Source organism: Somniosus microcephalus, chromosome 12, assembly GCF_052327205.1.
Source record: "Somniosus microcephalus isolate GS21.2 chromosome 12, FLI_Smic_1.0, whole genome shotgun sequence".
In the NCBI taxonomy this organism is placed as follows: domain Eukaryota; kingdom Metazoa; phylum Chordata; class Chondrichthyes; order Squaliformes; family Somniosidae; genus Somniosus; species Somniosus microcephalus.
The window spans coordinates 165,600,607-165,628,148 of record NC_140998.1 but is presented as its reverse complement, the minus strand read 5'-3'; positions in this window follow the sequence as shown (position 1 = coordinate 165,628,148).

Here is a 27,542-nt window from a genome sequence, read left to right as displayed (position 1 = left end):
CGCACTCCGGTCTGCTCCCCGCACTCCGGTCTGCTCCCCGCACTCCGGTCTGCTCCCCGCACTCCGGTCTGCTCCCCGCACTCCGGTCTGCTCCCCGCACTCCGGTCTGCTCCCCGCACTCCGGTCTGCTCCCCGCACTCCGGTCTGCTCCCCGCACTCCGGTCTGCTCCCCGCACTCCGGTCTGCTCCCCGCACTCCGGTCTGCTCCCCGCACTCCGGTCTGCTCCCCGCACTCCGGTCTGCTCCCCGCACTCCGGTCTGCTCCCCGCACTCCGGTCTGCTCCCCGCACTCCGGTCTGCTCCCCGCACTCCGGTCTGCTCCCCGCACTCCGGTCTGCTCCCCGCACTCCGGTCTGCTCCCCGCACTCCGGTCTGCTCCCCGCACTCCGGTCTGCTCCCCGCACTCCGGTCTGCTCCCCGCACTCCGGTCTGCTCCCCGCACTCCGGTCTGCTCCCCGCACTCCGGTCTGCTCCCCGCACTCCGGTCTGCTCCCCGCACTCCGGTCTGCTCCCCGCACTCCGGTCTGCTCCCCGCACTCCGGTCTGCTCCCCGCACTCCGGTCTGCTCCCCGCACTCCGGTCTGCTCCCCGCACTCCGGTCTGCTCCCCGCACTCCGGTCTGCTCCCCGCACTCCGGTCTGCTCCCCGCACTCCGGTCTGCTCCCCGCACTCCGGTCTGCTCCCCGCACTCCGGTCTGCTCCCCGCACTCCGGTCTGCTCCCCGCACTCCGGTCTGCTCCCCGCACTCCGGTCTGCTCCCCGCACTCCGGTCTGCTCCCCGCACTCCGGTCTGCTCCCCGCACTCCGGTCTGCTCCCCGCACTCCGGTCTGCTCCCCGCACTCCGGTCTGCTCCCCGCACTCCGGTCTGCTCCCCGCACTCCGGTCTGCTCCCCGCACTCCGGTCTGCTCCCCGCACTCCGGTCTGCTCCCCGCACTCCGGTCTGCTCCCCGCACTCCGGTCTGCTCCCCGCACTCCGGTCTGCTCCCCGCACTCCGGTCTGCTCCCCGCACTCCGGTCTGCTCCCCGCACTCCGGTCTGCTCCCCGCACTCCGGTCTGCTCCCCGCACTCCGGTCTGCTCCCCGCACTCCGGTCTGCTCCCCGCACTCCGGTCTGCTCCCCGCACTCCGGTCTGCTCCCCGCACTCCGGTCTGCTCCCCGCACTCCGGTCTGCTCCCCGCACTCCGGTCTGCTCCCCGCACTCCGGTCTGCTCCCCGCACTCCGGTCTGCTCCCCGCACTCCGGTCTGCTCCCCGCACTCCGGTCTGCTCCCCGCACTCCGGTCTGCTCCCCGCACTCCGGTCTGCTCCCCGCACTCCGGTCTGCTCCCCGCACTCCGGTCTGCTCCCCGCACTCCGGTCTGCTCCCCGCACTCCGGTCTGCTCCCCGCACTCCGGTCTGCTCCCCGCACTCCGGTCTGCTCCCCGCACTCCGGTCTGCTCCCCGCACTCCGGTCTGCTCCCCGCACTCCGGTCTGCTCCCCGCACTCCGGTCTGCTCCCCGCACTCCGGACTGCTCCCCGCACTCCGGACTGCTCCCCGCACTCCGGACTGCTCCCCGCACTCCGGACTGCTCCCCGCACTCCGGACTGCTCCCCGCACTCCGGACTGCTCCCCGCACTCCGGACTGCTCCCCGCACTCCGATCTGCTCCCCGCACTCCGGTCTGCTCCCCGCACTCCGGTCTGCTCCCCGCACTCCGGTCTGCTCCCCGCACTCCGGTCTGCTCCCCGCACTCCGGTCTGCTCCCCGCACTCCGATCTGCTCCCCGCACTCCGGTCTACTCCCCGCACTCCGTTCTACTCCCCGCACTCCGGTCTACTCCCCGCACTCCGGTCTACTCCCCGCACTCCGGTCTACTCCCCGCACTCCGGTCTACTCCCCGCACTCCGGTCTACTCCCCGCACTCCGGTCTACTCCCCGCACTCCGGTCGACTCCCCGCACTCCGGTCCACTCCCCGCACTCCGGTCCACTCCCCGCTCTCCGGTCCACTCCCCGCACTCCGGTACACTCCCCGCACTCCGGTCCACTCCCCGCAATCCGGTCCACTCCCCGCAATCCGGTCCACTCCCCGCACTCCGGTCTACTCCCCGCACTCCGGTCTACTCCTCGCTCTCCGGTCTCCCCGCACTCCGGTCTACTCTCTGCGCTCCAGTCTACCCCCCGCTCTCCGGTCTACTCCCCGCACACCTGTCTCCCCGCACTCCGGCCTACTCTCCGCACGCCTGGCCTCTCCCCGCACTCGGGTCTACTCCCCGCACTCCGGTCCACTCCCCGCACTCCGGTCCACTCCCCGCACTCCGGTACACTCCCCGCACTCCGGCCCACTCCCCGCACTCCGGCCCACTCCCCGCACTCCGGCCCACTCCCCGCACTCCGGCCCACTCCCCGCACTCCGGTCCGCTCCCCGCACTCCGGTCTACTCCCCGCACTCCGGTCTACTCCCCGCACTCCGGTCTACACCACGCACTCCGGTCTACTCCCCGCACTCCGGTCTACTCCCAGCACCCCGGTCTTCTCCCCGCACTCCGGTCTACTCCCCGCACTCCGGTCTACTCCCAGCACCCCGGTCGTCTCCCCGCACTCCGGTCTACTCCCCGCACTCCGGTCTAATCCCCGCACTCCGGTCTACTCCCCGCACTCCGGTCTACTCCCCGCACTCCGGTCTACACCCCGCACTCCGGTCTACTCCCCGCACTCCGGTCTACTCCCCGCACTCCGGTCAACTCCCCGCACTCCGGTCAACTCCCCGCACTCCGGTCTACTCCCCGCACTCCGGTCTACTCCCCGCACTCCGGTCCGTACACCGCACTCCGGTCTACTCCCCGCACTCCGGTCCACACCCCGCACTCCGGTCTACTCCCCGCACTCCGGTCTACTCCCTGCACTCCGGTCTACTCCCCGCACTCCGGACTACTCCCCGCACTCCGGTCTACTCCCCGCACTCCGGTCGACTCCCCGCCATCCGGTCTATTCCCCGCACTCCTGCCTCCCCGCATCCAGTCTACTCCCCACACTCCGGTCTAGCCCCCGCACTCTGGTTTACTCCCAGCACTCCGGTGTCCCCACACTCCGGTCCACCCCCCCGCACTCCGGTCCACTCCCCGCACTCCGGTTCTCTCCCCGCACTCCGGGTCTGCTCCCCGCACTCCGGTCTACTCCCCGCACTCCGGTCTACTCCCCGCACTCCGCTCTAGTCCCCGCACTCCGGACTACTCCCCGCACTCCGGACTACTCCCCGCACTCCGGACTACTCCCCGCACTCCGGACTACTCCCCGCACTCCGATCTACTCCCCGCACTCCGGTCTACTCCCCGCACTCCGGTCTACTCCCCGCACTCCGATCTACTCCCCGCACTCCGATCTACTCCCCGCACTCCGGTCTACTCCCCGCACTCCGGTCTACTCCCCGCACTCCGGTCTACTCCCCGCACTCCGGTCCACTTCCCGCACTCCGGTCTACTTCCTGCTCTCCGGTCCACTCCCCGCACTCTGGTACACTCCCCGCACTCCGGTCCACTCCCTGCAATCCGGTCCACTCCCCGCAATCCGGTCCACTCCCCGCACTCCGGTCTACTCCCCGCACTCCGGTCTACCCCCCACAATCCGGTCTACTCCTCGCTCTCCAGTCTCCCCGCACTCCGGTCTACTCTCTGCGCTCCAGTCTACCCCCCGCTCTCCGGTCTACTCCCCGCACACCTGTCTCCCCGCACTCCGGCCTACTCTCCGCACGCCTGGCCTCTCCCCGCACTCGGGTCTACTCCCCGCACTCCGGTCTACTCCCCGCACTCCGGTCTACTCCATTCACTCCGGTCTACTCCCCGCACTCCAGTCCCCCGCACTCCGCTCTACTCTGCACACTCCGGTCTTCTCACCGCACTCCGGTCCACTCCCCGCATTCCGGGCTACTCCCCGCACTCCGGTCCACTCCCCGCACTCCGGTCCACTCCCCGCACTCCGGTCCACTCCCCGCACTCCGGTCCACTCCCCGCACTCCGGTCCACTCCCCGCACTCCGGCCCACTCCCCGCACTCCGGCCCACTCCCCGCACTCCGGTCCACTCCCCGCACTCCGGTCTACTCCCCGCACTCCGGTCTACTCCCCGCACTCCGGTCTACACCACGCACTCCGGTCTACTCCCCGCACTCCGGTCTACTCCCAGCACCCCGGTCTTCTCCCCGCACTCCGGTCTACTCCCCGCACTCCGGTCTACTCCCAGCACCCCGGTCTTCTCCCCGCACTCCGGTCTACTCCCCGCACTCCGGTCTAATCCCCGCACTCCGGTCTACTCCCCGCACTCCGGTCTACTCCCCGCACTCCGGTCTACACCCCGCACTCCGGTCTACTCCCCGCACTCCGGTCTACTCCCCGCACTCCGGTCAACTCCCCGCACTCCGGTCAACTCCCCGCACTCCGGTCTACTCCCCGCACTCCGGTCTACTCCCCGCACTCCGGTCCGTACACCGCACTCCGGTCTACTCCCCGCACTCCGGTCCACACCCCGCACTCCGGTCTACTCCCCGCACTCCGGTCTACTCCCTGCACTCCGGTCTACTCCCCGCACTCCGGTCGACTCCCCGCCATCCGGTCTATTCCCCGCACTCCTGCCTCCCCGCATCCAGTCTACTCCCCACACTCCGGTCTAGCCCCCGCACTCTGGTTTACTCCCAGCACTCCGGTGTCCCCACACTCCGGTCTAGCCCCCGCACTCTGGTTTACTCCCAGCACTCCGGTGTCCCCACACTCCGGTCCACCCCCCCGCACTCCGGTCCACTCCCCGCACTCCGGTTCTCTCCCCGCACTCCGGGTCTACTCCCCGCACTCCGGTCTACTCCCCGCACTCCGGTCTACTCCCCGCACTCCGCTCTAGTCCCCGCACTCCGCTCTAGTCCCCGCACTCCGGTCTACCCCCCACAATCCGGTCTACTCCCCGCACTCCAGTCTCCCCGCACTCCGGTCTACTCCCTGCACTCCGGTCGACCCCCCGCACTCCAGTCTACTCCCCGCACTCCGGCCTACTCCCCGCACTCCGGCCTACTCCCCGCACCCGGTCAACTCCCCGCACTCCGGTCTACTCCCCGCACTCCGGTCAACTCCCCGCACCCGGTCTACTCCCCGCACCCGGTCTACTCCCTGTACTCCGGTCAACTCCCCGCACTCCGGTCCACACCCCGCACTCCGGTCTACTCCCCGCACTCCGGTCTACTCCCTGCACTCCGGTCTACTCCCCGCACTCTGGTCTACTCCCCGCACTCCGGTCTACTCCCCGCACTCTGGTCTACTCCCCGCACTCCGGTCTACTCCCCGCACTCCGGTCTGCCCACACTCCGGTCGACTCCCCGCACTCCGTTCGACTCACCACACTCCGGTCTCCCTGCACTCCCATCTACTCCCCTCACTCCAGTCTACCACTCCAGTCTCTCCCCACACCCGTTCTACTCCCCAAACTCCGGTCTGCTCCCCGCACTCGGGTCTACTCCTCGCACTCCGGCCCCATCCACTCACTCCGGTCTACTCCCCGCACTCCGGTCAACTCCCCGCACCCGGTCTACTCCCCGCACCCGGTCTACTCCCCGCACCCGGTCTACTCCCTGTACTCCGGTCGACCCCCCGCACTCCGGTCTACTCCCCGCACTCTGGTCTACTCCCCGCACTCCGGTCTACTCCCCGCACTCCGGTCTGCCCACACTCCGGTCGACTCCCCGCACTCCGTTCGACTCACCACACTCCGGTCTCCCTGCACTCCCATCTACGCCCCTCACTCCAGTCTACCACTCCAGTCTCTCCCCGCACCCGTTCTACTCCCCAAACTCCGGTCTGCTCCCCGCACTCCGGTCTACTCCCAGCACTCCGGTCTACTCCATGCACTCCAGTCTAGTGCACGCACTCCAGTCTAGTCCACGCACTCCGGTCTACTCCACTCACTCCGGTCGTCTCCCCGCACTCCAGTCTTCTCCCCGCACTCCAGTCTTCTCCCCGCACTCCGGTCTACTCCCAGCACTCCGGTCTACTCCATGCACTCCAGTCTAGTGCACGCACTCCAGTCTAGTCCACGCACTCCGGTCTACTCCACTCACTTCGGTCGTCTCCCCGCACTCCAGTCTTCTGCCCGCATTCCGGACTACTCCACGCACTCCGGTCTACTCCACGCACTCCGGTCTACTCCACGCACTCCGGTCTACTCCACGCACTCCGGTCTACCCCACGCACTCCGGTCGTCTCCCCGCACTCCAGTCCACTCCCCGCACACCGGTCCACTCCCCGCACTCCGGTCGAACCCCGCGAGCCGGCACTCCAGTCTCCCCGCACTCCGGTCTACTCCCCGCACTCCGGTCCACTCCCCGCACTCCGGTCCACTCCCCGCACTCCGGTCAATTCCCCGCACTCCTCTCTACTCCCCGCTCTCCAGTCTCCCCGCACTCCGGTCTACTCCCCGCACTCCCGTCTACTCCCTGCACTCCTGTCTACTCCCTCTCTCCAGTCTCCTAGCACTCCCGTCTACTCCCATCACTCCAGTCTCTCCCTGCACTCCCGTTGACTCCCCTCACTCCAGTCTACTCCCCTCACTCCAGTCAACTCTCATCACTCCAGTCTCTCCCCGCACTCCAGTCTCTCCCCGCACTCCTGTCTACTCCCCCTCTCCAGTCTCCCAGCACTCCCGTCTACTCCCCTCACTCCAGTCTACTCCCCTCACTCCAGTCTACTCCCCGCACTCCGATCTACTCCCCGCACTCCGATCTACTCCCCGCACTCCGATCTACTCCCCGCACTTCGGTCTACTCCCCGCACTCCGGTCTACTCCCCGCACTCCGGTCGACCCCCCGCAATCCGGTCTACTCCCCGCACTCCAGTCTCCCCGCACTCCGGTCTACTCCTCGCACTCCGGTCTACTCCCCGCACTCCTCTCTAATCCCCGCTCTCCAGTCTCCCCGCACTGCGGTCTACTCCCCGCACTCCGGTCCACTCCCCGCACTCCGGTCTCCACGCTCTCCGGTCCACTCCCCGCACTCCGGACTACTCTACGCACTCCGGTCTACTCCACGCACTCCGGTCTACTCCACGCACTCCGGTCTACTCCACGCACTCCGGTCTACTCCACGCACTCCGGTCTACTCCACGCACTCCGGTCTACTCCACTCACTCCGGTCGTCTCCCCGCACTCCAGTCTACTCCCCGCACCCGGTCTACTCCCCGCACTCCGGTCCACTCCCTGCACTCCGGTCTACTCCCCGCACTCCGGTCTACACCCCGCACTCCGGTCGAACCCCGCGATCCGGCACTCCAGTCTCCCCGCACTCCGGTCTACTCCCCGCACTCCGGTCCACTCCCCGGACTCCGGTCCACTCCCCGCATTCCGGTCCACTCCCCGCACTCCGGTCAATTCCCCGCACTCCTCTCTACTCCCCGCTCTCCAGTCTCCCCGCACTCCGGTCTACTCCCCGCACTCCCGTCTACTCCCTGCACTCCTCTCTACTCCCTCTCTCCAGTCTCCTAGCACTCCCGTCTACTCCCATCACTCCAGTCTCTCCCTGCACTCCCGTCTACTCCCCTCACTCCAGTCTATTCCCCTCACTCCAGTCTCTCCCCGCACTCCAGTCTCTCCCCGCACTCCTGTCTACTCCCCCTCTCCAGTCTCCCAGCACTCCCGTCGACTCCCCTCACTCCAGTCTACTCCACTCACTCCAGTCTGCTTCCCGCACTCCGGTCTGCTCCCCGCACTCCGATCTACTCCCCGCACTCCGGTCTATTCCCCGCACTCCTGCCTCCCCGCATCCAGTCTACTCCCTGCACTACGGTCTACCCCCCGCACTCCAGTCTGCCCACACTCCGGTCTACTCCCCACACTCCGGTCTAGCCTCCGCACTCTGGTTTACTCCCAGCACTCCGGTGTCCCCGCACTCCGGTCCACTCCCCGCACTCCGGTTCTCTCCCCGCACTCCGGTCTAGTCCCCGCACTCCGGTCTCCCCGCACTCCGGTCTACTCCCCGCACTCCAGTCTCCCCGCACTCCGGTCTACTCCCCGCACTCCTCTCTAATCCCCGCTCTCCAGTCTCCCCGCACTCCGGTCTACTCCCCGCACTCCGGTCCACTCCCCGCACTCCGGTCCACTCCCCGCACTCCGGTCAATTCCCCGCACTCCTCTCTACTCCCCGCTCTCCAGTCTCCCCGCACTCCCGTCTACTCCCCGCACTCCCGTCTACTCCCTGCACTCCTGTCTACTCCCTCTCTCCAGTCTCCTAGCACTCCCGTCTACTCCCATCACTCCAGTCTCTCCCTGCACTCCCGTTGACTCCCCTCACTCCAGTCTACTCCCCTCACTCCAGTCAACTCTCATCACTCCAGTCTCTCCCCGCACTCCAGTCTCTCCCCGCACTCCAGTCTACTCCCCCTCTCCAGTCTCCCAGCACTCCCGTCTACTCCCCTCACTCCAGTCTACTCCCCTCACTCCAGTCTACTCCCCGCACTCCGATCTACTCCCCGCACTCCGATCTACTCCCCGCACTCCGATCTACTCCCCGCACTCCGATCTACTCCCCGCACTCCGATCTACTCCCCGCACTCCGGTCTACTCCCCGCACTTCGGTCTACTCCCCGCACTCCGGTCTACTCCCCGCACTCCGGTCGACCCCCCGCAATCCGGTCTACTCCCCGCACTCCAGTCTCCCCGCACTCCGGTCTACTCCTCGCACTCCGGTCTACTCCCCGCACTCCTCTCTAATCCCCGCTCTCCAGTCTCCCCGCACTGCGGTCTACTCCCCGCACTCCGGTCCACTCCCCGCACTCCGGTCTCCACGCTCTCCGGTCCACTCCCCGCACTCCGGACTACTCTACGCACTCCGGTCTACTCCACGCACTCCGGTCTACTCCACGCACTCCGGTCTACTCCACGCACTCCGGTCTACTCCACGCACTCCGGTCGTCTCCCCGCACTCCAGTCTACTCCCCGCACCCGGTCTACTCCCCGCACTCCAGTCCACTCCCTGCACTCCGGTCTACTCCCCGCACTCCGGTCTACACCCCGCACTCCGGTCGAACCCCGCGATCCGGCACTCCAGTCTCCCCGCACTCCGGTCTACTCCCCGCACTCCGGTCCACTCCCCGGACTCCGGTCCACTCCCCGCATTCCGGTCCACTCCCCGCACTCCGGTCAATTCCCCGCACTCCTCTCTACTCCCCGCTCTCCAGTCTCCCCGCACTCCGGTCTACTCCCCGCACTCCCGTCTACTCCCTGCACTCCTCTCTACTCCCTCTCTCCAGTCTCCTAGCACTCCCGTCTACTCCCATCGCTCCAGTCTCTCCCTGCACTCCCGTCTACTCCCCTCACTCCAGTCTACTCCCCTCACTCCAGTCTCTCCCCGCACTCCAGTCTCTCCCCGCACTCCTGTCTACTCCCCCTCTCCAGTCTCCCAGCACTCCCGTCGACTCCCCTCACTCCGGTCTACTCCCCTCACTCCGGTCTGCTTCCCGCACTCCGGTCTGCTCCCCGCACTCCGGTCTGCTCCCCGCACTCCGGTCTATTCCCCGCACTCTTGCCTCCCCGCATCCAGTCTACTCCCTGCACTACGGTCTACCCCCCGCACTCCAGTCTGCCCACACTCCGGTCTACTCCCCACACTCCGGTCTAGCCTCCGCACTCCGGTGTCCCCGCACTCCGGTCCACTCCCCGCACTCCGGTTCTCTCCCCGCACTCCGGTCAACTCCCCGCACCCGGTCTACTCCCCGCACCCGGTCTACTCCCTGTACTCCGGTCAACTCCCCGCACTCCGGTCCACACCCCGCACTCCGGTCTACTCCCCGCACTCCGGTCTACTCCCTGCACTCCGGTCTACTCCCCGCACTCTGGTCTACTCCCCGCACTCCGGTCTACTCCCCGCACTCTGGTCTACTCCCCGCACTCCGGTCTACTCCCCGCACTCCGGTCTGCCCACACTCCGGTCGACTCCCCGCACTCCGTTCGACTCACCACACTCCGGTCTCCCTGCACTCCCATCTACTCCCCTCACTCCAGTCTACCACTCCAGTCTCTCCCCGCACCCGTTCTACTCCCCAAACTCCGGTCTGCTCCCCGCACTCGGGTCTACTCCTCGCACTCCGGCCCCATCCACTCACTCCGGTCTACTCCCCGCACTCCGGTCAACTCCCCGCACCCGGTCTACTCCCCGCACCCGGTCTACTCCCTGTACTCCGGTCGACCCCCCGCACTCCGGTCTACTCCCCGCACTCTGGTCTACTCCCCGCACTCCGGTCTACTCCCCGCACTCCGGTCTGCCCACACTCCGGTCGACTCCCCGCACTCCGTTCGACTCACCACACTCCGGTCTCCCTGCACTCCCATCTACGCCCCTCACTCCAGTCTACCACTCCAGTCTCTCCCCGCACCCGTTCTACTCCCCAAACTCCGGTCTGCTCCCCGCACTCCGGTCTACTCCCAGCACTCCGGTCTACTCCATGCACTCCAGTCTAGTGCACGCACTCCAGTCTAGTCCACGCACTCCGGTCTACTCCACTCACTCCGGTCGTCTCCCCGCACTCCAGTCTTCTCCCCGCACTCCGGTCTACTCCCAGCACTCCGGTCTACTCCATGCACTCTAGTCTAGTGCACGCACTCCAGTCTAGTCCACGCACTCCAGTCTAGTCCACGCACTCCGGTCTACTCCACTCACTTCGGTCGTCTCCCCGCACTCCAGTCTTCTGCCCGCATTCCGGACTACTCCACGCACTCCGGTCTACTCCACGCACTCCGGTCTACTCCACGCACTCCGGTCTACTCCACGCACTCCGGTCTACCCCACTCACTCCGGTCGTCTCCCCGCACTCCAGTCCACTCCCCGCACACCGGTCCACTCCCCGCACTCCGGTCGAACCCCGCGAGCCGGCACTCCAGTCTCCCCGCACTCCGGTCTACTCCCCGCACTCCGGTCCACTCCCCGCACTCCGGTCCACTCCCCGCACTCCGGTCCACTCCCCGCACTCCGGTCAATTCCCCGCACTCCTCTCTACTCCCCGCTCTCCAGTCTCCCCGCACTCCGGTCTACTCCCCGCACTCCCGTCTACTCCCTGCACTCCTGTCTACTCCCTCTCTCCAGTCTCCTAGCACTCCCGTCTACTCCCATCACTCCAGTCTCTCCCTGCACTCCCGTTGACTCCCCTCACTCCAGTCTACTCCCCTCACTCCAGTCAACTCTCATCACTCCAGTCTCTCCCCGCACTCCAGTCTCTCCCCGCACTCCTGTCTACTCCCCCTCTCCAGTCTCCCAGCACTCCCGTCTACTCCCCTCACTCCAGTCTACTCCCCTCACTCCAGTCTACTCCCCGCACTCCGATCTACTCCCCGCACTCCGATCTACTCCCCGCACTCCGATCTACTCCCCGCACTCCGATCTACTCCCCGCACTCCGGTCTACTCCCCGCACTTCGGTCTACTCCCCGCACTCCGGTCTACTCCCCGCACTCCGGTCGACCCCCCGCAATCCGGTCTACTCCCCGCACTCCAGTCTCCCCGCACTCCGGTCTACTCCTCGCACTCCGGTCTACTCCCCGCACTCCTCTCTAATCCCCGCTCTCCAGTCTCCCCTCACTGCGGTCTACTCCCCGCACTCCGGTCCACTCCCCGCACTCCGGTCTCCACGCTCTCCGGTCCACTCCCCGCACTCCGGACTACTCTACGCACTCCGGTCTACTCCACGCACTCCGGTCTACTCCACGCACTCCGGTCTACTCCACGCACTCCGGTCTACTCCACGCACTCCGGTCTACTCCACTCACTCCGGTCGTCTCCCCGCACTCCAGTCTACTCCCCGCACCCGGTCTACTCCCCGCACTCCGGTCTACTCCCCGCACTCCGGTCTACACCCCGCACTCCGGTCGAACCCCGCGATCCGGCACTCCAGTCTCCCCGCACTCCGGTCTACTCCCCGCACTCCGGTCCACTCCCCGGACTCCGGTCCACTCCCCGCATTCCGGTCCACTCCCCGCACTCCGGTCAATTCCCCGCACTCCTCTCTACTCCCCGCTCTCCAGTCTCCCCGCACTCCGGTCTACTCCCCGCACTCCCGTCTACTCCCTGCACTCCTCTCTACTCCCTCTCTCCAGTCTCCTAGCACTCCCGTCTACTCCCATCACTCCAGTCTCTCCCTGCACTCCCGTCTACTCCCCTCACTCCAGTCTATTCCCCTCACTCCAGTCTCTCCCCGCACTCCAGTCTCTCCCCGCACTCCTGTCTACTCCCCCTCTCCAGTCTCCCAGCACTCCCGTCGACTCCCCTCACTCCAGTCTACTCCCCTCACTCCAGTCTGCTTCCCGCACTCCGGTCTGCTCCCCGCACTCCGATCTACTCCCCGCACTCCGGTCTATTCCCCGCACTCCTGCCTCCCCGCATCCAGTCTACTCCCTGCACTACGGTCTACCCCCCGCACTCCAGTCTGCCCACACTCCGGTCTACTCCCCACACTCCGGTCTAGCCTCCGCACTCTGGTTTACTCCCAGCACTCCGGTGTCCCCGCACTCCGGTCCACTCCCCGCACTCCGGTTCTCTCCCCGCACTCCGCTCTAGTCCCCGCACTCCGGTCTCCCCGCACTCCGGTCTACTCCCCGCACTCCAGTCTCCCCGCACTCCGGTCTACTCCCCGCACTCCTCTCTAATCCCCGCTCTCCAGTCTCCCCGCACTCCGGTCTACTCCCCGCACTCCGGTCCACTCCCCGCACTCCGGTCCACTCCCCGCACTCCGGTCAATTCCCCGCACTCCTCTCTACTCCCCGCTCTCCAGTCTCCCCGCACTCCGGTCTACTCCCCGCACTCCCGTCTACTCCCTGCACTCCTGTCTACTCCCTCTCTCCAGTCTCCTAGCACTCCCGTCTACTCCCATCACTCCAGTCTCTCCCTGCACTCCCGTTGACTCCCCTCACTCCAGTCTACTCCCCTCACTCCAGTCAACTCTCATCACTCCAGTCTCTCCCCGCACTCCAGTCTCTCCCCGCACTCCAGTCTACTCCCCCTCTCCAGTCTCCCAGCACTCCCGTCTACTCCCCTCACTCCAGTCTACTCCCCTCACTCCAGTCTACTCCCCGCACTCCGATCTACTCCCCGCACTCCGATCTACTCCCCGCACTCCGATCTACTCCCCGCACTCCGATCTACTCCCCGCACTCCGATCTACTCCCCGCACTCCGATCTACTCCCCGCACTCCGATCTACTCCCCGCACTCCGATCTACTCCCCGCACTCCGGTCTACTCCCCGCACTTCGGTCTACTCCCCGCACTCCGGTCTACTCCCCGCACTCCGGTCGACCCCCCGCAATCCGGTCTACTCCCCGCACTCCAGTCTCCCCGCACTCCGGTCTACTCCTCGCACTCCGGTCTACTCCCCGCACTCCTCTCTAATCCCCGCTCTCCAGTCTCCCCGCACTGCGGTCTACTCCCCGCACTCCGGTCCACTCCCCGCACTCCGGTCTCCACGCTCTCCGGTCCACTCCCCGCACTCCGGACTACTCTACGCACTCCGGTCTACTCCACGCACTCCGGTCTACTCCACGCACTCCGGTCTACTCCACGCACTCCGGTCTACTCCACGCACTCCGGTCTACTCCACGCACTCCGGTCGTCTCCCCGCACTCCAGTCTACTCCCCGCACCCGGTCTACTCCCCGCACTCCAGTCCACTCCCCGCACTCCGGTCTACTCCCCGCACCCGGTCTACTCCCCGCACTCCAGTCCACTCCCTGCACTCCGGTCTACTCCCCGCACTCCGGTCTACACCCCGCACTCCGGTCGAACCCCGCGATCCGGCACTCCAGTCTCCCCGCACTCCGGTCCACTCCCCGGACTCCGGTCCACTCCCCGCATTCCGGTCCACTCCCCGCACTCCGGTCAATTCCCCGCACTCCTCTCTACTCCCCGCTCTCCAGTCTCCCCGCACTCCCGTCTACTCCCTGCACTCCTCTCTACTCCCTCTCTCCAGTCTCCTAGCACTCCCGTCTACTCCCATCACTCCAGTCTCTCCCTGCACTCCCGTCTACTCCCCTCACTCCAGTCTACTCCCCTCACTCCAGTCTCTCCCCGCACTCCTGTCTACTCCCCCTCTCCAGTCTCCCAGCACTCCCGTCGACTCCCCTCACTCCAGTCTACTCCCCTCACTCCGGTCTGCTCCCCGCACTCCGGTCTATTCCCCGCACTCTTGCCTCCCCGCATCCAGTCTACTCCCTGCACTACGGTCTACCACCCGCACTCCAGTCTGCCCACACTCCGGTCTACTCCCCACACTCCGGTCTAGCCTCCGCACTCTGGTTTACTCCCAGCACTCCGGTGTCTCCGCACTCCGGTCCACTCCCCGCACTCCGGTTCTCTCCCCGCACTCCGCTCTAGTCCCCGCACTCCGGTCTCCCCGCACTCCGGTCTACTCCCCGCACTCCGGTCGACTCCCCGCACTCCTCTCTAATCCCCGCTCTCCAGTCTCCCCGCACTCCGGTCCACTCCCCGCACTCCGGTCTCCACGCTCTCCGGTCCACTCCCCGCACTCCGGACTACTCTACGCACTCCGCTCTGGTCCCCGCACTCCGGTCTGCTCCCCGCACACCGGTCGACCCCCCGCACTCCAGTCTCCTCCTCGCACTCCGGTCTCCACGCTCTCCGGTCCACTCCCCGCACTCCGGACTACTCCACGCACTCTGGTCTACTCCACGCACTCCAGTCTTCTCCCCGCATTCCGGACTACTCTACGCACTCCGGTCTACTCCACGCACTCCAGTCTACTCCCCGCACCCGGTCTACTCCCCGCACTCCGGTCTACACCCTGCACTCTGGTCGAACCCCGCGATCCGGCACTCCAGTCTCCCCGCACTCCTGTCTACTCCCCGCCCTCCGGTCCACTCCCCGCATTCCGGTCCACTCCCCGCACTCCGGTCAATTCCCCGCACTCCTCTCTACTCCCCGCTCTCCAGTCTCCCCGCACTCCGGTCTACTCCCCGCACTCCCGTCTGCTCCCTGCACTCCTGTCTACTCCCTCTCTCCAGTCTCCTAGCACTCCCGTCTACTCCCATCACTCCAGTCTCTCCCTGCACTCCTGTCTACTCCCCTCACTCCAGTCTACTCCCCTCACTCCAGTCTACTCTCATCACTCCAGTCTCTCCCCGCACTCCAGTCTCTCCCCGCACCCCTGTCTACTCCCCGCACTCCGGTCTGCTCCCCGCACTCCGGTCTGCTCCCCGCACTCCGGTCTGCTCCCCGCACTCCGATCCGCTCCCCGCACTCCGATCCGCTCCCCGCACTCCGGTCCACCCCCCCGCACTCCGGTGCACTCCGGGTCACTCCCCGCACTCCGGTCCACTCCCCGCACTCCGGTCTACTCCCCGCACTCCGCTCTAGTCCCCGCACACCGGTCTAACCCCCACAATCCGGTCGACTCCCCGCACTCCGGTCTACTCCCCGCACTCCGGTCGCCCCCCCCGCACTGCGGCCTACTCCCCGCACTCCAGTCTCCCCACACTCCGGTCTACTCCTCGCACTCCGGTCCACTCCCCGCACTCCGGTCTACTCCCCGCACTCCTCTCTACTCCCCGCTCTCCAGTCTCCACGCACTCCGGTCTACTCCCCGCACTCCGGTCCACTCCCTGCACTCCGGTCCGTACACCGCACTCCGGTCTACTCCTCGCACTCCGGTCTATTCCACTCACTCCGGTCGTCTCCCCGCACTCCAGTCTTCTCCCCGCACTCCGGACTACTCCACGAACTCCGGTGTACTCCACGCACTCCGGTCAACTCTCCGCACCCGGTCTACTCCCCGCACCCAGTCTACTCCCCGCACTCCGGTCTACTCCCCGCACTCCGGTCTACACCCCGCACTCCGGTCGATCCCCGCGATCTGGCACTCCAGTCTCCCCGCACTCCGGTCTACTCCCCGCACTCCGGTCTACTCCCCGCACTCCGGTCCACTCCCCGCACTCCGGTCCACTCCCTGCACTCCGGTCCACTACCCGCACTCCGGTCCACTCCCCGCACTCCGGTCCACTCCCCGCACTCAGGTCCACTCCCCGCACTCCTCTCTACTCCCCGCTCTCCAGTCTCCCCGCACTCCGGTCTACTCCCCGCACGCCCGTCTACTCCCTGCACTCCTGTCTACTGCCTCTCTCCAGTCTCCTAGCACTCCCGTCTACTCCCATCACTCCAGTCTCTCCCTGCACTCCCGTCTACTCCCCTCACTCCAGTCTACTCCCCTCACTCCAGTCTACTCCCCTCACTCCAGTCTACTCCCATCACTCCAGTCTCTCCCCGCACTCCGGTCTACTCCCCGCACTCCGGTCTGCTCCCCGCACTCCGGTCTACTTCCCGCATTCCGGTCTACTCCCCGCACTCCGATCTACTCCCCGCACTCCGATCTACTCCCTGCACTCCGGTCTACTCCCCCACTCCGGTCCACTTCCCGCACTCCAGTCTACTTCCTGCTCTCCGGTCCACTCCCCGCACTCCGGTACACTCCCCGCACTCCGGTCCACTCCCTGCAATCCGGTCCACTCCCCGCAATCCGGTCCACTCCCCATACTCCGGTCTACTCCCCGCACTCCGGTCTACCCCCCACAATCCGGTCTACTCCTCGCTCTCCAGTCTCCCCGCACTCCGGTCTACTCTCTGCGCTCCAGTCTACCCCCCGCTCTCCGGTCTACTCCCCGCACACCTGTCTCCCCGCACTCCGGCCTACTCTCCGCACGCCTGGCCTCTCCCCGCACTCGGGTCTACTCCCCGCACTCCGGTCTACTCCCCGCACTCCGGTCTACTCCACTCACTCCGGTCTACTCCCCGCACTCCAGTCCCCCGCACTCCGCTCTACTCTGCACACTCCGGTCTTCTCACCGCACTCCGGTCCACTCCCCGCATTCCGGGCTACTCCCCGCACTCCGGTCCACTCCCCGCACTCCGGTCCACTCCCCGCACTCCGGTCCACTCCCCGCACTCCGGTCCACTCCCCGCACTCCGGTCCACTCCCCGCACTCCGGCCCACTCCCCGCACTCCGGTCCACTCCCCGCACTCCGGTCTACTCCCCGCACTCCAGTCTACTCCCCGCACTCCGGTCTACACCACGCACTCCGGTCTACTCCCCGCACTCCGGTCTACTCCCAGCACTCCGGTCTTCTCCCCGCACTCCGGTCTACTCCCCGCACTCCGGTCTACTCCCCGCACTCCAGTCTACTCCCCGCACTCCGGTCTACTCCCCGCACTCCGGTCTACTCCCCGCACTCCGGTCTACACCCCGCACTCCGGTCTATTCCCCGCACTCCGGTCTACTCCCCGCACTCCGGTCAACTCCCCGCACTCCGGTCAACTCCCCGCACTCCGGTCCACACCCCGCACTCCGGTCTACTCCCCGCACTCCAGTCTACTCCCTGCACTCCGGTCTACTCCCCGCACTCCGGTCTACTCCCCGCACTCCGGTCGACTCCCCGCACTCCTGCCTCCCCGCATCCAGTCTACTCCCTGCACTACGGTCTACCCCCCGCACTCCAGTCTGCCCACACTCCGGTCTACTCCCCACACTCCGGTCTAGCCCCCGCACTCTGGTTTACTCCCAGCGCTCCGGTGTCCCCACACTCCGGTCCACCCCCCCGCTCTCCGGTCCACTCCACGCACTCCGGTCCACTCCCCGCACTCCGGTTCTCTCCCCGCACTCTGGTCTACTCCCCGCACTCCGGTCTACTCCCCGCACTCCGGTCTACTCCCCGCACTCCGCTCTGGTCCCCGCACTCCGGTCTACCCCCCACAATCCGGTCTACTCCCCGCACTCCAGTCTCCCCGCACTCCGGTCTACTCCCTGCACTCCGGTCGACCCCCCGCACTCCAGTCTACTCCCCGCACTCCGGTCTACTCCCCGCACTCCGGTCTACTCCCCGCACCCGGTCAACTCCCCGCACTCCGGTCTACTCCCCGCACTCCGGTCTACTCCCTGTACTCCGGTCGACCCCCCGCACTCCGGTCTACTCCCCGCACTCCGGTCTGCCCACACTCCGGTCGACTCCCCGCACTCCGTTCGACTCACCACACTCCGGTCTCCCTGCACTCCCATCTACTCCCCTCACTCCAGTCTACCACTCCAGTCTCTCCCCGCACCCGTTCTGCTCCCCAAACTCCGGTCTGCTCCTCGCACTCGGGTCTACTCCTCGCACTCCGGTCTAATCCACTCACTCCGGTCTACTTCCCTCACTCCAGTCCCCCGCACTCCGCTCTACTCCGCACACTCCGGTCTTCTCACCGCACTCCGGTCTACTCCCCGCACTCCGGGCTACTCCCCGCACTGTGGTCTACTCCCCGCACTCCGGTCCACTCCCCGCACTCCGGTCCACTCCCCGCACTCCGGTCCACTCCCCGCACTCCGGTCCACTCCCCGCACTCCGGTCTACCCCACGCGCTCTGGTCTACACCACGCACTCCGGTCTACTCCCCGCACTCCGGTCTACTCCCCGCACTCCGGTCCACTCCCCGCACGCCGGTCTACACCACGCACTCCGGTCTACTCCCCGCACTCCGGTCTAATCCCCGCACTCCGGTCTACTCCCCGCACTCCGGTCCACTCCCCGCACTCCGGTCCACTCCCCGCACTCCGGTCCACTCCCCGCACTCCGGTCCACTCCCCGCACTCCGGTCCACTCCCCGCACTCCGGTCCACTCCCCGCACTCCGGTCTACTCCCCGCACTCCTCTCTACTCCCCGCTCTCCAGTCTCCCCGCACTCCGGTCTACTCCCCGCACTCCGGTCCACTCCCCGCACTCCGGTCCACTCCCCGCACTCCGGTCCACTCCCCGCACTCCGCTCTAGTCCCCGCACTCCGGTCTACCCAGCGCAATCCGGTCTACTCCCCGCACTCCAGTCTCCCCACACTCCGGTCTACTCCTCGCACTCCGGTCCACTCCCCGCACTCCGGTCTACTCCCCGCACTCCTCTCTACTCCCCGCTCTCCAGTCTCCCCGCACTCCGGTCTACTCCCCGCACTGCGGTCCACTCCCCGCACTCCGGTCCGTACACCGCACTCCGGTCTCCACGCTCTCCGGTCCACTCCCCGCACTCCAGACGACTCCACGCACTCCGGTCTACTCCACTCACTCCGGTCTACTCCACTCACTCCGGTCGTCTCCCCGCACTCCAGTCTTCTCCCCGCACTCCGGTCTACTCCCAGCACTCCGGTCTATTCCATGCACTCCAGTCAAGTGCACGCACTCCAGTCTAGTCCACGCACTCCGGTCTACTCCACTCACTCCGGTCGTCTCCCCGCACTCCAGTCTTCTCCCCGCACTCCGGTCTACTCCCAGCACTCCGGTCTACTCCATGCACTCCAGTCTAGTGCACGCACTCCAGTCTAGTCCACGCACTCCGGTCTACTCCACTCACTTCGGTCGTCTCCCCGCACTCCAGTCTTCTGCCCGCATTCCGGACTACTCCACGCACTCCGGTCTACTCCACGCACTCCGGTCTACTCCACGCACTCCGGTATACTCCACGCACTCCGGTCTACTCCACGCACTCCGGTCTACCCCACTCACTCCGGTCGTCTCCCCGCACTCCAGTCTACTCCCCGCACCCCAATCCACTCCCTGCACACCGGTCCACTCCCCGCACTCCGGTCTACACGCCGCACTCCGGTCGAACCCCGCGATCCGGCACTCCAGTCTCCCCGCACTCCGGTCTACTCCCCGCACTCCGGTCCACTCCCCGCACTCCGGTCCACTCCCCGCATTCCGGTCCACTCCCCGCACTCCGGTCAATTCCCCGCACTCCTCTCTACTCCCCGCTCTCCAGTCTCCCCGCACTCCGGTCTACTCCCCGCACTCCCGTCTACTCCCTGCACTCCTGTCTACTCCCTCTCTCCAGTCTCCTAGCACTCCCGTTTACTCCCATCACTCCAGTCTCTTCCTGCACTCCCGTTGACTCCCCTCACTCCAGTCTACTCCCCTCACTCCAGTCAACTCTCATCACTCCAGTCTCTCCCCGCACTCCAGTCTCTCCCCGCACTCCTGTCTACTCCCCCTCTCCAGTCTCCCAGCACTCCCGTCTACTCCCCTCACTCCAGTCTACTCCCCGCACTCCGATCTACTCCCCGCACTCTGGTCTACTCCCCGCACTCCGGTCTACACCACGCACTCCGGTCTACTCCCCGCACTCCGGTCTACTCCCAGCACTCCGGTCTTCTCCCCGCACTCCGGTCTACTCCCCGCACTCCGGTCTACTCCCCGCACTCCGGTCTACTCCCCGCACTCCGGTCTACTCCCCGCACTCCGGTCTACACCCCGCACTCCGGTCTATTCCCCGCACTCCGGTCTACTCCCCGCACTCCGGTCAACTCCCCGCACTCCGGTCAACTCCCCGCACTCCGGTCCACACCCCGCACTCCGGTCTACTCCCCGCACTCCAGTCTACTCCCTGCACTCCGGTCTACTCCCCGCACTCCGGTCTACTCCCCGCACTCCGGTCTACTCCCCGCACTCCGGTCGACTCCCCGCACTCCTGCCTCCCCGCATCCAGTCTACTCCCTGCACTACGGTCTACCCCCCGCACTCCAGTCTGCCCACACTCCGGTCTACTCCCCACACTCCGGTCTAGCCCCCGCACTCTGGTTTACTCCCAGCGCTCCGGTGTCCCCACACTCCGGTCCACCCCCCCGCTCTCCGGTCCACTCCCCGCACTCCGGTCCACTCCCCGCACTCCGGTTCTCTCCCCGCACTCTGGTCTACTCCCCGCACTCCGGTCTACTCCCCGCACTCCGGTCTACTCCCCGCACTCCGCTCTGGTCCCCGCACTCCGGTCTACCCCCCACAATCCGGTCTACTCCCCGCACTCCAGTCTCCCCGCACTCCGGTCTACTCCCTGCACTCCGGTCGACCCCCCGCACTCCAGTCTACTCCCCGCACTCCGGTCTACTCCCCGCACTCCGGTCTACTCCCCGCACCCGGTCAACTCCCCGCACTCCGGTCTACTCCCCGCACTCCGGTCAACTCCCCGCACCCGGTCTACTCTCCGCACCCGGTCTACTCCCTGTACTCCGTTCGACTCACCACACTCCGGTCTCCCTGCACTCCCATCTACTCCCCTCACTCCAGTCTACCACTCCAGTCTCTCCCCGCACCCGTTCTGCTCCCCAAACTCCGGTCTGCTCCCCGCACTCGGGTCTACTCCTCGCACTCCGGTCTAATCCACTCACTCCGGTCTACTTCCCTCACTCCAGTCCCCCGCACTCCGCTCTACTCCGCACACTCCGGTCTTCTCACCGCACTCCGGTCTACTCCCCGCACTCCGGGCTACTCCCCGCACTGTGGTCTACTCCCCGCACTCCGGTCCACTCCCCACACTCCGGTCCACTCTCCGCACTCCGGTCCACTCCCCGCACTCCGGTCCACTCCCCGCGCTCCGGTCTACCCCACGCGCTCCGGTCTACACCACGCACTCCGGTCTACTCCCCGCACTCCGGTCTACTCCCCGCACTCCGGTCCACTCCCCGCACGCCGGTCTACACCACGCACTCCGGTCTACTCCCCGCACTCCGGTCTAATCCCCGCACTCCGGTCTACTCCCCGCACTCCGGTCCACTCCCCGCACTCCGGTCCACTCCCCGCACTCCGGTCCACTCCCCGCACTCCGGTCCACTCCCCGCACTCCGGTCTACTCCCCGCACTCCTCTCTACTCCCCGCTCTCCAGTCTCCCCGCACTCCGGTCTACTCCCCGCACTCCGGTCTACTCCCCGCACTCCGGTCCACTCCCCGCACTCCGGTCCACTCCCCGCACTCCGCTCTAGTCCCCGCACTCCGGTCTACCCACCGCAATCCGGTCTACTCCCCGCACTCCAGTCTCCCCACACTCCGGTCTACTCCTCGCACTCCGGTCCACTCCCCGCACTCCAGTCTACTCCCCGCACTCCTCTCTACTCCCCGCTCTCCAGTCTCCCCGCACTCCGGTCTACTCCCCGCACTGCGGTCCACTCCCCGCACTCCGGTCCGTACACCGCACTCCGGTCTCCACGCTCTCCGGTCCACTCCCCGCACTCCAGACGACTCCACGCACTCCGGTCTACTCCACTCACTCCGGTCTACTCCACTCACTCCGGTCGTCTCCCCGCACTCCAGTCTTCTCCCCGCACTCCGGTCTACTCCCAGCACTCCGGTCTACTCCATGCACTCCAGTCAAGTGCACGCACTCCAGTCTAGTCCACGCACTCCGGTCTACTCCACTCACTCCGGTCGTCTCCCCGCACTCCAGTCTTCTCCCCGCACTCCGGTCTACTCCCAGCACTCCGGTCTACTCCATGCACTCCAGTCTAGTGCACGCACTCCAGTCTAGTCCACGCACTCCGGTCTACTCCACTCACTTCGGTCGTCTCCCCGCACTCCAGTCTTCTGCCCGCATTCCGGACTACTCCACGCACTCCGGTCTACTCCACGCACTCCGGTCTACTCCACGCACTCCGGTATACTCCACGCACTCCGGTCTACTCCACGCACTCCGGTCTACCCCACTCACTCCGGTCGTCTGCCCGCACTCCAGTCTACTCCCCGCACCCCAATCCACTCCCTGCACACCGGTCCACTCCCCGCACTCCGGTCTACACGCCGCACTCCGGTCGAACCCCGCGATCCGGCACTCCAGTCTCCCCGCACTCCGGTCTACTCCCCGCACTCCGGTCCACTCCCCGCACTCCGGTCCACTCCCCGCATTCCGGTCCACTCCCCGCACTCCGGTCAATTCCCCGCACTCCTCTCTACTCCCCGCTCTCCAGTCTCCCCGCACTCCGGTCTACTCCCCGCACTCCCGTCTACTCCCTGCACTCCTGTCTACTCCCTCTCTCCAGTCTCCTAGCACTCCCATCACTCCAGTCTCTTCCTGCACTCCCGTTGACTCCCCTCACTCCAGTCTACTCCCCTCACTCCAGTCAACTCTCATCACTCCAGTCTCTCCCCGCACTCCAGTCTCTCCCCGCACTCCTGTCTACTCCCCCTCTCCAGTCTCCCAGCACTCCCGTCTACTCCCCTCACTCCAGTCTACTCCCCGCACTCCGATCTACTCCCCGCACTCCGATCTACTCCCCGCACTCCGATCTACTCCCCGCACTCCAATCTACTCCCCGCACTCCGATCTACTCCCCGCACTCCGGTCTACTCCCCGCACTCCGGTCCACTCCCCGCACTCCGGTCCACTCCCCGCACTCCGGTCCACTCTCCGCACTCCGGTCCACTCCCCGCACTCCGGTCCACACCACACACTCCGGTCCACACCCCGCACTCCGGTCCACTCCCCGCACTCCGGTCCGCTCCCCGCACTCCGGTCCGCTCCCCGCACTCCGGTCTACTCCCCGCACTCCGGTCTACTCCCCGCGCTCCGGTCTACTCCCCGCGCTCCGGTCTACTCCCCGCACTCCGGACTACTCCCCGCACTCCGGTCGACTCCCCGCACTCCGGTCTATTCCCCGCACTCCTGCCTCCCCGCATCCAGTCTACTCCCTGCTCTACGGTCTACCCCCCGCACTCCAGTCTGCCCACACTCCGGTCTACTCCCCACACTCCGGTCTAGCCTCCGCACTCTGGTTTACTCCCAGCACTCCGGTGTCCCCGCACTCCGGTCCACCCCCCCGCACTCCGGTCCACTCCCCGCACTCCGGTTCTCTCCCCGCACTCCGGTCTACTCCCCGCACTCCGCTGTAGTCCCCGCACTCCGGTCTCCCCGCACTTCGGTCTACTCCCCGCACTCAGGTCGACTCCCCGCACTCCGGTCGACCCCCCGCAATCCGGTCTACTCCCCGCACTCCAGTCTCCCCGCACTCCGGTCTACTCCTCGCACTCCGGTCTACTCCCCGCACTCCTCTCTAATCCCCGCTCTCCAGTCTCCCCGCACTCCGGTCTACTCCCCGCACTCCGGTCCACTCCCCGCACTCCGGTCTCCACGCTCTCCGGTCCACTCCCCGCACTCCGGACTACTCTACGCACTCCGGTCTACTCCACGCACTCCGGTCTACTCCACGCACTCCGGTCTACTCCACGCACTCCGGTCAACTGCACTCACTCCGGTCGTCTCCCCGCACTCCAGTCTACTCCCCGCACCCGGTCTACTCCCCGCACTCCAGTCCACTCCCTGCACTCTGGTCCGCTCCCCGCACTCCGGTCGAAACCCGCGATCCGGCACTCCAGTCTCCCCGCACTCCGGTCTACTCCCCGCACTCCGGTCCACTCTCCGGACTCCGGTCCACTCCCCGCATTCCGGTCCACTCCCCGCACTTCGGTCAATTCCCCGCACTCCTCTCTACTACCCGCTCTCCAGTCTCCCCGCACTCCGGTCTACTCCCCGCACTCCCGTCTACTCCCTGCACTCCTCTCTACTCCCTGTCTCCAGTCTCCTAGCACTCCTGTCTACTCCCATCACTCCAGTCTCTCCCTGCACTCCCGTCTACTCCCCTCACTCCAGTCTACTCCCCTCACTCCAGTCTACTCTCATCACTCCAGTCTCTCCCCGCACTCCAGTCTCTCCCCGCACTCCTGTCTACTCCCCCTCTCCAGTCTCCCAGCACTCCCGTCTACTCCCCTCACTCCAGTCTACTCCCCTCACTCCAGTCTACTCCCCTCACTCCAGTCTACTCCCATCACTCCAGTCTCTCCCCGCACTCCGGTCTGCTCCCCGCACTCCGGTCTGCTCCCCGCACTCCGGTCTGCTCCCCGCACTCCGGTCTGCTCCCCGCACTCCGGTCTGCTCCCCGCACTCCGGTCTGCTCCCCGCACTCCGTTCTGCTCCCCGCACTCCGATCTACTCCCCGCACTCCGATCTACTCCCCGCACTCCGGTCTACTCCCTGCACTCCGGTCCACTCCCCGCACTCCGGTCCACTCCCCGCACTCCTGTCCACTCCCCGCACTCCGGTCCACTCCCCGCACTCCGGGCCACTCCCCGCACTCCGGTCCACACCCCGCACTCCGGTCCACACCCCGCACTCCGGTCCACACCCCGCACTCCGGTCCACTCCCCGCACTCCGGTCTACTCCCCGCACTCCGGTCTACTCCCCGCACTCCGGTCTACTCCCCGCACTCCGGTCTACTCCCCGCACTCCGGTCTACTCCCCGCACTCCGGTCTACTCCCCGCACTCCGGTCGACTCCCGGCACTCCGGTCTATTCCCCGCACTCCTGCCTCCCCGCATCCAGTCTACTCCCTGCACTACGGTCTACCCCCCGGACTCCAGTCTGCCCACACTCCGGTCTACTCCCCACACTCCGGTCTAGCCTCCGCACTCTGGTTTACTCCCAGCACTCCGGTGTCCCCGCACTCCGGTCCACTCCCCGCACTCCGGTCCACTCCCCGCACTCCAGTCCACTCCCCGCACTCCGGTTCTCTCCCCGCACTCCGGTCTACTCCCCGCACTCCGCTCTAGTCCCCGCACTCCGGTCTCCCCGCAGTCCGGTCTACTCCCCGCACTCCGGTCTACTCCCTGCACTCCGGTCGACCCCCTGCACTCCGGTCTACTCCCCGCACTCCAGTCTCCCCGCACTCCGGTCTACTCCTCGCACTCCGGTCCACTCCCCGCACTCCGGTCTCCACGCTCTCCTGTCCACTCCCCGCACTCCGGACTACTCTACGCACTCCGGTCTACTCCCCGCACTCCGGTTCTCTCCCCGCACTCCGGTCTAATCCCCGCACTCCGCTCTAGTCCCCGCACTCCGGTCTCCCCGCACTCCGGTCTACTCCCCGCACTCCGGTCTACTCCCCGCACTCCGGTCTACTCCCCGCACTCCGGTCTACTCCCCGCACTCCGGTCGACCCCCCGCACTCCGGTCTACTCCCCGCACTCCAGTCTCCCCGCACTCCGGTCTACTCCTCGCACTCCGGTCTACTCCCCGCACTCCTCTCTAATCCCCACTCTCCAGTCTCCCCGCACTCCGGTCGACCCCCCGCACTCCGGTCGACCCCCCGCACTCCGGTCTACTCCCCGCACTCCAGTCTCCCCGCACTCCGGTCTACTCCTCGCACTCCGGTCTACTCCCCGCACTCCTCTCTAATCCCCACTCTCCAGTCTCCCCGCACTCCGGTCTGCTCCCCGCACTCCGGTCCACTCCCCGCACTCCGGTCTCCACGCTTTCCGGTCCACTCCCCGCACTCCGGACTACTCCACGCACTCTGGTCTACTCCATTCACTCCGGTCTACTCCACTCACTCCGGTCGTCTCCCCGCACTCCAGTCTTCTCCCCGCATTCCGGACTACTCCACGCACTCCGGACTACTCCACGCACTCCGGTCTACTCCACGCACTCCGGTCTACTCCACGCACTCCGGTCTAGCCTCCGCACTCTGGTTTACTCCCAGCACTCCGGTGTCCCCGCACTCCGGTCCACTCCCCGCACTCCGGTCCACTCCCCGCACTCCGGTTCTCTCCCCGCACTCCGGTCTACTCCCCGCACTCCGCTCTAGTCCCCGCACTCCGGTCTCCCCGCAGTCCGGTCTACTCCCCGCACTCCGGTCTACTCCCTGCACTCCGGTCGACCCCCTGCACTCCGGTCTACTCCCCGCACTCCAGTCTCCCCGCACTCCGGTCTACTCCCCGCACTCCGGTCCACTCCCCGCACTCCGGTCCACTCCCCGCACTCCGGTCCACTCTCCGCACTCCGGTCCACTCCCCGCACTCCGGTCCACACCACGCACTCCGGTCCACACCCCGCACTCCGGTCCACTCCCCGCACTCCGGTCCGCTCCCCGCACTCCGGTCTACTCCCCGCACTCCGGTCTACTCCCCGCGCTCCGGTCTACTCCCCGCACTCCGGACTACTCCCCGCACTCCGGTCGACTCCCCGCACTCCGGTCTATTCCCCGCACTCCTGCCTCCCCGCATCCAGTCTACTCCCTGCTCTACGGTCTACCCCCCGCACTCCAGTCTGCCCACACTCCGGTCTACTCCCCACACTCCGGTCTAGCCTCCGCACTCTGGTTTACTCCCAGCACTCCGGTGTCCCCGCACTCCGGTCCACCCCCCCGCACTCCGGTCCACTCCCCGCACTCCGGTTCTCTCCCCGCACTCCGGTCTACTCCCCGCACTCCGCTGTAGTCCCCGCACTCCGGTCTCCCCGCACTTCGGTCTACTCCCCGCACTCAGGTCGACTCCCCGCACTCCGGTCGACCCCCCGCAATCCGGTCTACTCCCCGCACTCCAGTCTCCCCGCACTCCGGTCTACTCCTCGCACTCCGGTCTACTCCCCGCACTCCTCTCTAATCCCCGCTCTCCAGTCTCCCCGCACTCCGGTCTACTCCCCGCACTCCGGTCCACTCCCCGCACTCCGGTCTCCACGCTCTCCGGTCCACTCCCCGCACTCCGGACTACTCTACGCACTCCGGTCTACTCCACGCACTCCGGTCTACTCCACGCACTCCGGTCTACTCCACGCACTCCGGTCAACTGCACTCACTCCGGTCGTCTCCCCGCACTCCAGTCTACTCCCCGCACCCGGTCTACTCCCCGCACTCCAGTCCACTCCCTGCACTCTGGTCCGCTCCCCGCACTCCGGTCGAAACCCGCGATCCGGCACTCCAGTCTCCCCGCACT